The 12,411-nt window shown below is 39.9% G+C and overlaps 1 protein-coding gene and 1 pseudogene across 6 annotated transcripts in view; one reads left to right on the top strand and one right to left on the bottom strand.

The window, feature by feature from the left end:
* The window catches only part of DYM (dymeclin), a 319,690-nt gene that overhangs the window by 42,511 nt on the left and 264,768 nt on the right, over nucleotides 1–12,411 (bottom strand). The gene's annotated exons all lie outside the window — the stretch shown is intronic.
* On the top strand, nucleotides 1,400–1,720 carry LOC311624186 (large ribosomal subunit protein eL42-like; annotated as a pseudogene). Its single transcript has one exon. The product of its transcript is annotated as a large ribosomal subunit protein eL42-like (transcript).

The following is a 12,411-nucleotide window of genomic DNA, read 5'->3' as shown; positions in this document are numbered from 1 at the left end:
AAACTAGCTTTGTCAGAAAATTAGCTTTGTGATGGCTAACTGGTGGGGCAGCAACATATGTGCAGAATATTGCACCTTTTTCATTCATGGTATTGTATTTTTCAAACACACGGCTTCCATTCCAGGAATGGATCCCAGGTCAAACAGACTTTGTCCTCAAAAAAACAACAACAAATCCCAAACATCCCAAAACACACACATACACACACACACACACACACACACACACTCTTCACTGCAGACGATCTCAAATGTAACGACCAGGACCCTGAGAAAATGGTCCTGTTTTCCGTGGTTCTGTGGTTTTCGTACATGTTGGTAATGAACACCGAGCGAGCCCTGTGCTAAGCAGTGATTTCATGTCAAAGGGACAAGTTGGCAGTTGTGGGAGTATCTTACCCTGTCAACAGCACTCATGGCTGCCTCATTATATAAACTTCCTTTTCCCTTTTAAGAGGGAATTTATACAGTTAAATAGTTTCAAATCATTTATTTTTAGTTTCCTTAAGAGAAGCATATGTATCTTGTTTGTATTAGTTTTGGGGGGATTCCAAAAGAGTTGTCTAAATTTCCTGCATTTTTAGCAGAAAATAAAACCTTCAACAAAATTAATGGATGCTGCCCAAGTGGGGAAGCGGGGGAGGAAACGCACAGGCAGGCCTCTTTCTAACGTTAATGTGCAAATGGCCTTCGGATCCAATCATTTGGTGATAGACCCTTGTTATCTTCGTGTTGTTAATTCACTGGCACACACACTGGAAAGCTTTGTAACCACGCTATTTCTAGCCCGAACTGGATCTGTCCCAGCATATCGAGCTTCTTATAGCAAGAACTAGCTTCCTATGACATGCAGAATCAGCGCTGAAGAGTAAGTCCTGTGATCAGACGAGACCATGTGTAGCCTTAATGATTCGGGGGGAAGGAGGGCACCAGCAGGCAGGGACAGCCCTGCCGTGTGTGGGAGGGAACGTAAAACAATGTTCTTTTTCTTCCTTCCGTGGACAGGGCTTGGATGTGGCCCACAGCTCTAAACCAGAACCCTGGGAAGTCTGTCATTTAAAACACCATTACTGGTGGCAGGAAGGCAAGATAATGGTGGCTGCTAGGGGTCACTGGCTAACTTTACATGTGTTTCCATACTTGGAAAACAGCCAGAGAACTCACAAAAGAGGAATGTTCTCATTGAAATCCAGCTAAGCTGCGGCCCCCAGCAGCCGTATCACCTTAGCAGGCGCACACCCTGGGCAGGCGGTGGGTGCAGAAGTGCTTCCCCCTTCTCCCCAGGCCCCTCTGACAAGCAGGAGAGCGTAGGCCTGCACCTGAGCCCCCAGGGTTCCAAAATTTAACATTCTGCCTTAAGAATTAGTGTGGCCTTTCCCTGCTGGTAGCGCTCGCAAACATGGTGAACGTCCCTAAAACCCGCCGAACATTCCCTAAGAAGGGTGGCAAGCATCGACCCCACAGAGTAACACAGATAAGAAGGGCCAGGATCCTCTGTGTGTGCAGGGGAAGCGGCGTTATGACGGGAGGCAGAGAGGCCATGGTGGGCAGATTAAGCCGATTTTCCGATAAAAGGCTAAAACTACAAAGAAGATTGTGCTGAGGCTTGAATGCGCTGAGCCCAATTGCAGATCTAAGAGAATGCTGGCGATTAAGAGATGGCAAGCATTTTGAACTGGGAGGAGAAAAGGAGAGAAAGAGTCAAGTGATCCAGTTCTAAGTTTCATATTTTGTTTTATTACATAACAATAACATCTTGATATGTTAAAAAAAGAATTAGTTCTTTCCTTTCTCCTTCCAAATATATTAGTAGTTCCATTATAAAAAGAAATGTCCTTTCACTCTATAAAAAATATCTGAATAAATTAATTCTCTAGGAGGATGTATCTTTAAAAAAAATTTGATAGTCTCCTGAGTGTCTCCCCTCGTCCCAATCTGAGACACAAGACCCCAGTTCTAGTCCCAGCTCTGCCAATCACGAGCTATGTGAGCTTTGGTAAGCCACTCAGCCAGAGTTGCAGGTTTTTATCTGCAAAAACAAGTGCTTATGAAATTTTAAAAATTCCCTCCTACTTGTAAGTCTTAGTTCCTATTAAGAATGTAGAAAATATTGGATTTAGAAAGCAAATTTTATTAGAGTAATAAAAAATGTGATTAATGTAGAAAAATCTTTAGAGTGACATCAAACTTCAGTAGAATCCAAAATTTACTTTAGATGACCCCATCACCTTAAATAGAGTTATTATTAGTTTAGAAGGAAAACCCCCAATAAGCTTTAAGAATAAAAACATATAAGGTCAGCCCAGCCAGTGTAACTCAGTGAACATCGGCCCATGAGCCAAGAGATCACGGTTTGATTCCTGGTCAAGGCACAAGCCCAGGTTGCGGGCTCAATCCCCAGTGGGGGGCCTGCAGGAGGCAGCCGATCAATGTTTCTCTCTTTCATCGATGTTTCCACCTCTCTATCTCTCTTCCTTTCCCTCTAAAATCAATAAAAATGAATTTTAAAAAAGTAAGTTACTGTAACGAGGCTTAAAAAACACACACATACGAGGCTAAGTCTGAAAATAATCATTCTCTAAACCAAGGGACCTGCTGGTTCTTCTATAACTCATTGTTTTCAATGTCTGTAATGATTTTTTATACTGTTAATGTACAGACGGGAAATACTCTCTGTAGGCTGGTATGCCATGGGCTTCCCATCAGAGACCTAGGATGCTTGGTGTCCTTTTTTCATTCTTTCCTGGGAAGAAAAGCCAGTGGTGCCAAGGACAGCAGTAAAGAGTCATAGACAGGGGAGCGATAACCCTGAGATTTAATTTAAATAAAAAAGGAAAAATGAGGTGGCTGCAAGTCAGTAGAGAGAAGTCATAGGCTGGGTCTTAACCCAGTTTTGCCATGGACTAGACAAGTCACCTCTGGCCGCAGTGTGCACAACGGGGCAGTGAAAGGCTCCTGCAGGAGGCTTTATAAGGGACCAGATGACTTCTTCTTCGGATGTGGAGAGAGCAGAGTGCCTCTCCTGCCCTCGCCAGCCAGAGAAGCCCGCTGGTTTAGTAAGCTGTAAGTCTTCCCAAAGCCATCAGGAACTGAGGCTACTGCTGCAAAGCAATCAGCGCAATGCAGTCCCCCAGGGACTCGTCCCTCAGGGGAGAAGGACCACAAGCACTCCCTCACTTCTGCAGAGCACAGGAGGAAGCGTGCTTTCCACAGATGGGGGGAAGAAGAAATCAGCTAAAGATTTCAATGAATTCTTTTTTTAAAGTACATCTTTATTGATTTCAGAGAGGAAGGGAGAGAGAGATGGAAACATCAATGATGAGAGAGAATCATTGATTGGCAGCCTACTGAACACCCCCTAGTGGGGACTGAGCCCGTAACCCCAGCACATACCCTTGACCGGAATTGAACCTGAGACCCTTCAGTCCACAGGCGGACACTCTATCCACGAAACCAATCTGGCTAGGGTAGGATTCTTAAAGGCTACGTGGGATCTGATGTGTCAGTCCAGAAAGGTGGAGCTGTAGCTACAGTGGAGTCTGGAATCACTGGAAAGCTCTTCTCTACCAGCCTCACCAGAGAACAGTAACTGAGGGTCAACACCGTGGCAGGCGCTGTCCTGAGCATGGGAACAGGTACCAGCATATAAATAGAAGCAGCTCTTCCTCTGAATTTCACCTTGGAGTTACAACACCCTGCAAGGCAGACACTTCTCAAAAAAGGCTCTTTTCCAAATATGTAAGAAATGCAACATTTGAAAAAGGGAACAGACACTTATTGTTTTTACTTGGAAATAATATTGCAAATATAATTGAGGGATGCTGAGCCTCAATCTAGATACCAAAAACGATGTTCATGGATTCAAATCAGGGGCAATTATTCTGTATATTAAAGAATCCCTGGCTTTACAGAAAATTGGCCAGAGTGTAGAAGAGGAATTCTGTGCACAGCAGTTAACAGCCCAGGCTCTGTCCTTGATCCAGTCAAGGTCAATGGCAATGATGGTGATTCACTCTACTGCTATAACCTGATTGGCCTTTGAATCTTATTCTACTATTTACTGCTTATGTGACCTTTGGGAAAATTCTAAACCTTCATTTTTTTATCCCCAAAATTATTACAGCAGAGAGTGCAAACAAAATAATGTCTATATAAAACATCTACCCCAATGTCTCACATGCAGTAACAGCTCGAGAAAGTGTTGCTCTTACTAGTAAAAGCAATAGTAATAATGAATGAAAGTTTCCTACTAGATACTTATGTATGTACTTGGAAGGTATATTTATATTTACTTTATCAGGCACTAAATCAAACAATTATGTTTTCTGACTTGAATTTTTAGGTCTATTTATTTATTTATTTTTTAAAATATATTTTATTGAATTTTTACAGAGAGGAGGAGAGAGGGATAGAAAGCTAGAAACATCGATGAGAGAGAAACATCGACCAGCTGCCTCCTGCACACCCTCTATCGGGGATGTGCCCGCAACCAATGTACATGCCTTTGACCGGAATCGAACCCGGGACATTTCAGTCCACAGACCGACGCTCTACCACTGAGCCAAACCGGTTTCGGCAATTTTTAGGTCTATTTAAAGAGAAGTGCTTCCATGACATTGAAATTTAAGTTTTACAACAGGTGTGTGTATTACAATGAAATGCACTGACCTAATGGTGAATCTGAGCTCTTTAAGACCTTATATGTTATTGTTACACTAAAATAGCTCATCTCCTTAGGAAATACGATGTTAAAAAGTATTCCAAGCCTAATGCTGAAATATCCGTCACCTTTGACTAGAGACAGTTGATTTGAAACCCACTGTATCATAATCATATTCCATGTAATGACCAAAAGTTGTATTTATGGTTCCTTCATGCCTGGGACCAATGCCTACATTTTGTCCAAACAACTGCCATTGCTCATGATTCAGTTAAGGTCATTGGCAACAAGGGTGACTCAGTCTGCTGCTACAATTAGAGCAAGGGATCGCTTGAAGAAGTTGCCATGGAAACTGTCTATCGCCTAGCAATGACGATTCAAAAATTTTGAGAGGCAATCCTGTATTAAATTTGCAATTTATTTCTTGTGGCAGAAACCAATTTTAAAATCAGTTTGAAAGTCCTTAAAGTAATGGAGAATGCTTATTACAGAACGAGTTACTAAATGAGACATCTTCAGTAGAAATGTCACTGGACTTATATTTTCAAAAACTTTGAATGCATCCCAAAACATAAATAACTCAATTTTTATCTTGCTATTGTTTGGGATACAGCTTTATAGAATAAAGACGTTTCATTCATTATCATCTATTTAAAAATTATTTTTATAGATTTCAGAGATGAAGGGAAAGAGAAACATCAATGATGAGAATCACTAATAGACTGCTCCTGTACGTCCCCTACTGGGGATTAAGCCGACAACTTGGGCATTTGCCATGACCAAGAACTGAACAGTAACTTCCCAGTTCATAGGTTGATGCTCAACCACTGAGCCACACTGGCTGTGCTATCATCTATTTCTGTATTTCTATCATATGAAATCAGTTTTGGGGACTGGAACTTAGCATGTATAACTTTTATAAGGGTCTGACTTAAAAATGACTCACCTTAGGATCATAGTTTAGCAACCAATGAAGTCATGACTTAGGGCTGCCTGTCAATTTTACCATTTTTGGGGGGTAAGAAAAAGATGCCTAATTTTATTTTGTGGATTTTCCTGAACAAAAGTTTGTAGAAACAACTATCAATATGTAAAAGATAAAATGTAATGTAGCATGAATAAAATTCTTCTTTTAAAGGCAAAACGTTGATATTAACATATAAATACAGAAGAGAGGAAAAACAACAACAACAAAAAAAAACACTGTTAAAAGAATCTCTTCAAAATCTAGTTGGCAAGAAAGACTACGATCCCCGCCTTTTGTTTCTCCAATTGCATTCTGTATTCTGCTTGTATCAATTTGGGAATCACAGTACACGGAAGCACTACAATAAAGATGCAGCTTTTTCTACAATATGTAGACAAGTGGCAGTTCTCTTTGGTCGGCTGTCCTGTAAGACACAGGCAGTTTTGGTTTTTCTTCAGTGAGAAGAAATTCATGGTTTCCATGAGCTCTAACGTCAGAGCTGTTGTGAGACATTCACCAGCGCACGCGGTACGTGTGAATCACAGACACGGGGTGCACCAGAAAGGTCGCGCTGGACGTCAGGCAAACAGAAGTTCTCAAATACCCAAGGAACAACAGATGGCAGTGTAAAATCAACTTCAGAATGTACAGTCATCCCTCAGTCTCCGCCAGGGATTGGTTCCAGGATCCCTCCAACCCAGGATACCAAAAATCTGGGTACTCAACGCCTTCACATAAAATGATGAAGTATTTGCATATAACCTACACACATCCTTCCATACACTTTATCTCTAGGTTACTTATAATACCTAATAAAATGTGAATGCTACGCAAATACACTGTAGTTGTTATGCTGTATTGTTTAGGGAATAATGACAAGGGGGAAAGTCTGTACATGTTAAGTACAAACAAAGCCAGCCATTGCAGGCCCAACTACATAGCACACATCAACAACGTTAATCCACCCCTAAACATTTTCCACCTGAGGCTGGCTGTAGCCGTGGACGAGAAACCCGTGCATATAGAGGGCCAGCTGTAGTTGCTTTCTTAGATAAAAACGCCTCACCAAGCAAATTTTTTAGAAAGCAGTTTTTTTTTTTTCCTTCCTTGTATGTGTTTGATTTATATTTAGGAAGCATGTTGTGACATTATTTGAACTAATTTACTGGTTGTTATTCAGCAGTCATTGTTAACTCTAACTCTTTGGTATGCCAACAAGCCAAATAAAAGGATGATTATAACTTTCTTAATGACTTCAACTTTATGTCAATTAAAATTTGAATAAATTGGACGAGGAAGCAGACATGTTGAGAAAAAAATACAAAACTGAAAGACAAATAAAGACAGAGGGAGAAACTAAAAATGCATTAACTGTGCAAACAAAAAATAGCTATAAAATGCCTTTTACAAAAGGTCTCAAAACAGTTGCTCTCTGAATACTCCATACACCTCCAGAGAGCTTTGGGAACAGCAAAAATACAAACACCCACCCAGGATTCTGTGCTCCCTGTAATTTAGGGGCCATCGTAGGTCTGCTTCAATGTACTCCAAGGAGCTGGGTAAGTTTTTATTTATTTATTTATTTATTTATTTATTTATTTATTTATGTCCTTCAGGTTACCAGGCTAATTGATGCATTTAATCTCCCACCAGCCACCATTAGCCAACATGACATCCCAGATGAAATGTGTCATGTCAAATACTGAATGACGGTGTTAGGAAAAGCACGGGATTAAAGCAGTGACCAATGGACACAGGCCCTGTGTGGGTGAGGTTCAGTCCAATAGGAGAGCCTGCCAATTGTGGGTAATGGTGTGCAGGCAGATCAAAGGGAGGACAGGGAGGATAAGTAAACGCAGTGTAGACTGAGGCCCGAATAAAGCAGCAGGAAGTAGCCTGCTGAAGACAACACATTACAATGCTTTTAAGTGTCATTAGAGACTTCCAATTAAATAAGGAAAAATATCAGAAGAAGAAAATGCCCAATTGTGGAATGCATAATTTATTAGCAGTTTTAGCCAATCTCTCTTGAACTACCAAAAATCAGACTATGCTTAATAGCGTGAGGGTGCCAATGGGCACCTTACTTTACAGGCTAGGAGTTGGAGGATAATATATTAAACTCATTTTTTAAAACGATCCCCAAATATTTATTGTACACAATGTTTCCTGTTCTTATTTTTCTTTTTTCTAAACTTTTGTCTTAATTTTATGAAAGTAACAAATGAGTATACAGGCACTCCCTGGGTTAGGTCGGACTCGACGGACATCGTTACATTGCCATCTCCCATTCATTTACAAATAAAAAGTTCCCTCATTCCGATGTATGTACGTATGTGCTTTATGTTTTTCATTACTTATTTACCACAATTAGAGGTCAGGAATTGTTACCTTTCTTTTAAATTTTTTTACTGTTTCACTTCATTACCGCTGTGTATGTGCTCCCTGTGAGTGACGTAGGTGATTATGCAGGAGGGCTCCGACTTTTGGGAAAATCACGTTACATCACCATAGGAACGGATATCCCATGTAACCTGAGGACCTACTGTAATTTAAAAGTCAAGAATACCACTAGATTTGAAACAAAAAAGAGCAGTCCTCAGGACCAATCTTTTCTCTCCCCTAGTTCCCCCTCTCCAGAAGCAAGTATTGTCAACCATTTTAGCTACTTCCTTCTACATCTGTCTTCTTATTCTGAAATAATGTGTGCTAGTATTTTTTAATTTTTAACTTTCTATTGACTTCTCAAAAAATGAGACTTTTCCTCTTCTAAATTAATTTTAGAATCAGCTTAAAATTTTCTAAATTTACTATACTGTGAAAGTACCCATTTTTTAAACCACTATAGGAAGAAGACAATTAAAAAGAAATATATCTCTAAAGCTAAAATGCTAAGAGAAATGAAACCAAGATTTAACCAGGAACCTGAGAGTAAGATCATGATTCAAACCTGAAGACAGTATTTTAAGACAGTGCAGTTAACCAAATCCTCTTGTATCTGAACACCTTCTCTGCAAAAATGCAGGACAGCACGTAAAATCTGAGACTATGTGAGCTGGAGCGTTTTCCAGAGCGCCTTCTGAATTCAGTCAGGCCTCTCTTAACTGTCCCCCATGGCCATTGCCTTTGACACATTTACTTTGTACCTCTCAGAATAGGACGGCCCTAGGTGGCTGTTTTATTCCTTTTCTTTCTCTCTTTTGTTTTTTTTCCTTTCTTAACAGGAGTCTGGCATTCCCAATAGGCACAGCCGTGATCCTGCTGGCTTTCTCTCTTGCTCCTGTGTTATTACATTTAATTTGTGTGCTTTTATAACTTTGTACTTACGCCCACAGGCTTTTGAACAATGGGTACCCATTCAATAAATCCAAGAAATAAATGACTTGGTGATTGGAAGTACTTTGAACTCAATGGACAGAAGGATCTACATAAGTAATATAATAATGAGGACAGTAGGATGAAAAATTGAAAAGAAAAAAGCACACAATCTAAAGCTTTTACAAAAGGCAACTGCGCACACACTCACAACCTCCCCCCCCCACACACACACGTGCACGCGCGCGGGCGCACACACACGTACGCACATTGCCATCCTTTGTTACACATGTTACACAGCACTCATGCTCCTCTTTTGTACTCAGTTCTCAAAACCTTTTCCTCTATATTTTTTGAGAGGAAAATGACAAACATGCTAAAATACATTATACATGCTTTCAAGGAATATTTCCTTTGAACCATGGATGGAATGGTGAGTTCAAAGCTTATTATATAATGTAAGGGACACTTATACATGTTATATAATCTAATGGAAATAATTCCAGTTCTATGATGGGCCATTTGGAGCTTCCTGTAACCTGAGTTTATGAATACACTTTGACTTGACTACTATTCACTTGGTTTACTAAGTATGACTTAATTTAAAATCTGAGAGACATACAGATTTCAAGAAAATTATTCAGAATATTTAGCTACTGGAGGTTTATTATTACAAATTATTAATTAAGGTACCGATATAAAACTTGCATTTTAAACAAGCTTAACTGATTAGTCTACACAAGAACTTCATCAAACTGGGGATGCTATGAAGCAGGAACAGGGGCACAGACATACTCAAAAGTAAGAAAGGCTAAATAGATTGAGAATCACTAATTTTATAGTTTCTTTCCTAAACTTTAATTTAAAAAATTGAATCCCTGAAAGAATCTTTACATGATAAATCAACTGTTTGTTTATACTATTCAAAAGACTTCCCATTTTTATTTTATTTTTTTCCAAATTATTTATTTATTTATTTATAATATATTTTATTGATTTTGTACAGAGAGGAAGGGAGAGAGATAGAGAACTAGAAACATCGATGAGAGAGTCATCGATCAGCTGCCTCTTGCACACCCCCTACTGGGGATATGCCCACAACCAAGGTACATGCCCTTGACCGGAATCGAACCCGGGACTCTTCAGTCCCCAAGCCGACGCTCTATCCATTGATAGTTTCGGCAGACTTCCCATTTTTACATGCATAGACACCACCTTTATTTGGCCAATACTAACAGATAGGTTTTAATCCTCATTTCATCCTCAATTTCCAACCCAAGTTGTTTTAGCTTTTTTTCCTCTTTAAGGCATGCCCATCTGACACCATGCACTTGAGGTACCCCCACCTCCCCTGTTACAATATGTCCTCTTCTATCCAACTTCTCCCAGCTCTGGACTGATTCTTCTCTTCCTCTCATGCCATTTTCTCATGATGATCATGCTCTCATCAATGGCCATGACGCTGAATATCTTATTCAGGTTGATGACAGCTACCTACATTTCCATTTCCAGTACTTCTCTGAGTTCTAAGCCACTGTCATCTCTCACCAGGTTGGATTAATGATCCATCTGAGTCTCAACTCTTATCTCTTTAAATCACTTCTCCATAATACTTTCTCAAAGGTACATCTGTTGTTCAAAACCCTTCAATAACTATATGCCAAACTATATAAATAACATCCCAAATCCTTACAATGAATAGCCCACCAGGCCTGGCATAGTCTGACACTGACCCATGCCTCCAAGTTCATTTAATGCTGCTCCTTCCAATACATTTGGCCTGGTTTCAGTCAGAGGAATAAGCAGAGCTCTGTCCTGCCTCAGGGCATTTGCTGTTGGCCGGCTCTTATTGACCTGCCAGGTCTCAGTGAAATACCACTTTCTCAGAGAGAAATACTTCATCTCCCTACACCCCCAAATCTAAATGAGAATGCTCACAATTCTCCTGCATTACGACACGGTTACCTTCCCTACATGTATTTATAGTTTTGTGTTTATTTGTTTGCTAAAGGATTTCCCCCCTCTAATGACTCTCTGAAGCGAGGCAAAGTCCATGTCCATCACTGTGTGCTCAATGCTTGCAGCAAACGTGACGTGAATAAAATCATGTATTTTGAGTGGATGATACCCTCCTTGAATTTCTGCTGTTTCACTTTTGCATCTACTCCATTTAATCTTATTTAAAATCTAATAAGTAATTAATAAGAGGACTGTTGTGCTTATTTTCAGATATGGAAATTGAAACTAAAAAAGATTAAGTAGTCACTTCCATTATATTTCCGGGACAGTTCTAGAGCATTTCTGTTAGAGGCAGACCTCACTTCTTGAACTAAATCTCTTGTACTTTGTCTATTTGCATCTGATACTAACAAATCCTTTTAGGCATAGGATTTTCATGTTACTGGGCATCACTATTCCAATTACCTTTAATTTGCCACATCACCAACAACAGAGCATTCTGTCATTCCTCCCAATAGAAAGATGATAAGGCTCCATTTATAAACAAAGATGAGATATATGAGGAACTTTCAAAAGTTGAGAAAAAGATGCAATTAATAGTATGTTCTAAAGCCCATAATTAACTCAGAAATAGATTATTCTTATGGTTAGGTAAATTCTGCCCAGGAAGAATTTATGAAAAAGCTTGTCTTACCTTCCATTACTGAATAATGATAAATATATTTGAATGAATATAACCACCCTATATAATAAAGAGTTAATATGCAAATGGTCTTCTGGCCCTTGAGACCTGAGACTGCTCCCCTGCCCCAGCACTGGGGCTGAGGGACCTGAGGCCGCCGCGCCCCCCTCCGTCCCCACCTGGCAGGGCTTGACGGGGGACATGAGGCTGTGCCCCCAACCCTGTGGGGCTTAACGGGGTTGGGGCCGGCTGGGGCTGGGTCTCGCATGATTTCAAGGCGCACATGGGTGGGTGGGGACTTAAATCTGGGTCCCACGGTGTGCCCCAGATTCTGACAGAAGGTAGATTTTCATATACATTTTACTAATTTTCTTTCATCTCTGACATTTCTATTATAGAGAAAGAGCAAACAGCAATATTAAAATATTTCCTCTAATTAATTCCCTTTTAATGTACATGAATTTCGTGCACTGGGCCACTAGTGATATGATAATATCCATCATTTAGTGAAAACCTACTATAATCAAGGCATTCGCTAAGAAAGTTATATGCATAATCACTAATATTAAATTCAACTCTACAAAGTAGATATCTTCATTTGATGGGTAACTGAAGCTCAGAGAGCTACAATAACTTCTCTAAGGTCACTAACTTAAGTATTTACCAACCAAGGTAATACCAAGTCTAACCTTCAGTGTAAACTGATTCCATTATGCTACAGGGCACTGGAAAGAGACTTTTACTTGGTCTTTCTGAGTTTTTAGAGATGGGAGAATATCATTCAGGTGGTAGAAGATAGAGCAGTAGTAACAATGGCCACTAACATTT

Source organism: Pipistrellus hanaki (assembly GCF_964339955.1).
Source record: "Pipistrellus hanaki genome assembly, chromosome: 6".
Lineage (NCBI taxonomy): Eukaryota > Metazoa > Chordata > Mammalia > Chiroptera > Vespertilionidae > Pipistrellus > Pipistrellus hanaki.
The sequence above is the reverse complement of the archived record's forward strand: the minus strand, read 5'-3'. Positions and strand labels throughout refer to the sequence as shown.